This window comes from Dipodomys merriami, unplaced genomic scaffold (genome assembly GCF_024711535.1).
Source record: "Dipodomys merriami isolate MVZ:Mamm:240054 unplaced genomic scaffold, mDipMer1.0.p SCAF_215, whole genome shotgun sequence".
NCBI lineage: Eukaryota > Metazoa > Chordata > Mammalia > Rodentia > Heteromyidae > Dipodomys > Dipodomys merriami.
This window is the reverse complement of record NW_027203549.1, coordinates 1,193,736-1,197,901: the sequence shown is the minus strand read 5'-3', so window position 1 is coordinate 1,197,901 and position 4,166 is coordinate 1,193,736.

Below are 4,166 nucleotides of genomic sequence, written 5' to 3'. Positions count from 1 at the left end.
GGAAACACGAGGGCTCCTTGGCACAGGTCAAAACTTCCAAAAATAACGATGCACAACCAATCAAAGTAAGTCTTGTTAAATGGGATTACATCAAACCAAATCAATCAATTGTCAGACTCAAAGGGCATTGAGAAAAAAGAGAAAAAAAATAGATTAATTAGGGAGCAAACCTACAGATGAGAGCCTCAGCCAATGTTAAACCCTTACTCCCTTTTCTAACTAGTTTATATATAGTGGGCTTTCTGATGGGGATTACAAAGGAAACAACTAATGCTAATAAAAAAGATAGCATGTGAAATGAGTTGTAGCAGGAGAAAAGCAGGGATTAAGGCAGGGGGGTGTAGTTCAAAGCCTTAGCTTGGTGCCAGCTAAGTAAGGTGTAGCTGCACAAGGGAAGGGGGGTAAAGCAGGAGTGCTTATATACAAAAGCCCTTGTCTGAAGCCTCAAAATAAGAACCCCTGTCTATGTGAACCAAACAATCTCTAACATGAGGTTTTTATTTAAATTAACAAGCATGGTTTTAGATTTTTACAGAGTGGGATTGTATAGTTACAGGCACTATCTGCTATGACAGGTAATCCAGTGTACTCTTTCACCTGTTAACCAGTAGTCAAGTTTCAATGCAAAAGATTACAATGAGATTGTACAAATGAGACTGGGATTTTTTCCTCTCATGAATCAAAACTCTGTCAAATTATTTCTGTCTTCCATATAATTACATAACATTTCTCATGATTTTTTTTTTACTATTTTGTCTTCATTATTGATTTTCATATTACTTTTTATTTTTGTCTTGTGTGAATATGCTATTGTTAGGGCTTGAACTTAATATTTAATGGTCTCCCTTGTTTTTTTTTGCTCATACATGATGACTCTCTATTCCTTGAGCCACATCCTCACCCTGTCATTGATGGATAATTGGAAGTTTTAGCATTTTTGTCTGTTTAGACTGACATTGAACCAAAATCTTCAGGTCTTAGCCTCCTGAGTTACTAAGATTCTACACATGAACCACTAACACCAAGCTTTGCTTTATTATTATTTTAATTATGTGGTAGAAGAAAGTGGAAGTATATCTGTTGTAAGTGTGCAATTTTCAAATACAAATTTGAATCAACTTGATATAAGGTAACTTATCAATTTTAACTGTTAAATCAATGAATATTGCACATTACCATAGAAATATAATTGAAAAGAAGGGGCATAATTGTTTTCCTAAAACAAGTAATGGAACCATGAATTTCTTTTAATTTACAATTCATGTTTTATAAAACTTTATTTAGCAGACTTCCATGAAAAGTAAGTATACCACAAGAAGCAAAGTGATTATAATTAAGAATAGATATTTTATCAAAGCCAAAAGATAAGGTTTTGCACAGTCTCAGTGAAAGGAAATATTACATACAGAGGTTAATGGATATGATATAGCTTGATCATTACACAACATATAAATGAATGGTATTACCACTCTATACTTCATAAATGTGTTAAAATAATTATGTAGCAAGGTTCCAGTGATTAATGCCTATGATCCTAGCTACTAAGGAGTTTGAGACCTGAGAATCATGGTTCAAAGCCAGACTAGGCAGGAAAGTATATGAGACTCTTATCTCCAATGAGCCACCTGAAAACTGGCAGTGGCTCAAGGGGTAGAACACTAGTTTTGAGTTGAAGAGCTAAGGGAGAGCATCCAGGACCAGATGTCAAGCCCCATGTCTGACAAAAACTAAAAATAAACACTGAAAAATAAACAAATATTTTGGCATAAATGTTAAAACATATATTCTAAAAAAAATTTAATCCTCACTAGATATACTAGCTTATATAAATGTAGAGAAGTGAAGCTGGGAAGGTGGCTTAGTGGTAGTGCAGTTGCCTTGCATGCATGATGCCTTGAGTTTGATTCCCCAGCACTACATAAGCAAAAAGAAAAAAAGTCAGAAGTGGCACTGTGGCTCAAGTGGTAGAGCACTAGCCTTGAGTTGAAGAGCTGAGGGACAGCGCCTAGGCCCAAAGTTCAGACCCCACAACTGGACCCAAAAAATAAATAAATAAATAAATATAGAGAAGTGTTTTCTGGTTTTAGTTGTCATTGAACTAGTTGTGTAAATCACACATATATGTCATAAGTATAATTAACTGATAAGTGATAGGCAGTGCTGTTTTAGGAATCTCCCTTGACCTTCTAACATTATCTCTTCTACACTAAACTTGATATGCCCTCCAATCTTGTCAGAGATTTTATTGACAGTAAAGTTACTTATCTCATTGGAGCAGAAAAGTATAAGCCATAATCATTGTTTGAAACAACTGTCACATTTTACATACATTTTACTTACTTTAAGGCCCATTTCACTTAGTTTAAGAACCCTTGGCTTTCTAACATTAACCCTTCTACCCTAAACTTGATATACCCTCCAACCTTGTCAGAGGTTTCATTGACAGTAAAGTTGTTCGTCTCATTAGAGCATAAAAGTATAAGCCGTAATCATTGTTTGGATCAACTGTCACATTTTACATGCATTTCACTTAGTTTAAGAACCATGACAGTAATATCAACATGTCTCCTGAGCTTTTCAATCTCTTAAGAGATGAAAACTTTTAATTAAACATGTATTTTTTTCTGCCTAACGTCCTATTCCTTAGGAAGATCTTTTTGTGTAACCATGTGTTCCTGATTAGAAGAAGAAACAAAAGCAAAAATGAAAATAGGCAAGAAAAATACTTGAAAATATTTAAAAAAGCAATCACAGGCACTCCTGTTTTCACACATTTCAATAAAAATGTACATTAAAGTACATTTAAACAGCAATAATTAAACTTCAATTAGCAGTGAAGAAGGGAACAGAAAACTTTGTTTAAAGACAGCTTGACTTTGAACAATTCAACATAAGCATAATGGATTTACCTTGTTCATCTATGTAGTTGCCAAAATAATAGAGAACAACACCCAAAGGCAGGAAAAGACCTAACACAAAGCAGTAAACTTTTGTCTATAAAATAAGTGTGAAAGTCTGACTCTTTCAAAGTCAGGCTTGCAAAGAAGAAAAGTGTATTTGCTTTAGTGTGAACAGTAAAAAATATGAAAATTCTTTATTAATATTGTACATAATTTTACTAGGACTTCTCGTGTTGGAAAAGAGTAAAGATATAAAAAGTTCAAGACTGTTTGACTATTCCCCAAGATCATTCTTATTTATCAGCTATAGCAACAGAAGTAGCTTTGTTTACTCTTAGTATCCTGCTTGTTTACATTTAGAAGCATTATTTGTTGCTGGGTTATAAGCTACAAACCCTTCAGTATTAATAAAGAGTCACTTCCTAAAACAGGAAAGTTGCTTTGTAGACAAACATAAAATATAATAGACAGCATAGTGGAAACTATTTTCTAGCTATATCACAATTTTTAGGTATAGATTTTGTTTCCCATTGTTCCATTTTTATTATGTTGTTTTTTACCTTGTAGTGACCCTAAAATATACTATACCATCCTGGGATTGCTGTATCTTTACTGGATAGAAATTGAGTTTCTGTTTCTGTTTTACCTTATTTTTTATTACGTTAGAAACTGTAAAACAAAATGACATAAATTATCTTTATACTATTAGGAGACAGATTTCATTTCCATATTCTTACCCTAGTCTTCTACATAACTTTGGTACTTAGTGATCCCCAAATGTAAAATTGAAGTTAGGGAGCTTCTTATTTTGATATTATTTAAAATTTCAAGACTTCATTAATGCAAGATCATTAGTAGTATGGGTACGGCATATTAAATAGGTAGGTTTCATTAGGTAACCCATGAAGAGAACACCGCACGCTATTCAGGCAGGAAAAGAAGTTTATTTATGGAACTGCTGCCCCTGCCTTACTTGGTGGAGAAGCATGGCTGAAAAAGGAAAGTGGGGGGAACCACCTCTGGGCCAGGACTTATCTAGGCCAAGGACAGGAACAGGTGTGGCAAGTAAGGAAAAATTGTGGCTACACTGATATGGATGTAACCTCAGGGTCTGGGACCCTCCTAAGGTCAGATGGGAGGCATGTGACTAGAGGTGGCCCAGGATATGACCTAGCAAGAGGGGACGGTGACTGCTTCCAGGTCTGCCAGTTACCTAGGTAACAGATACTGGGTGGAAAATTAGCCAAGAGGGAGGGAGGTGTCCCT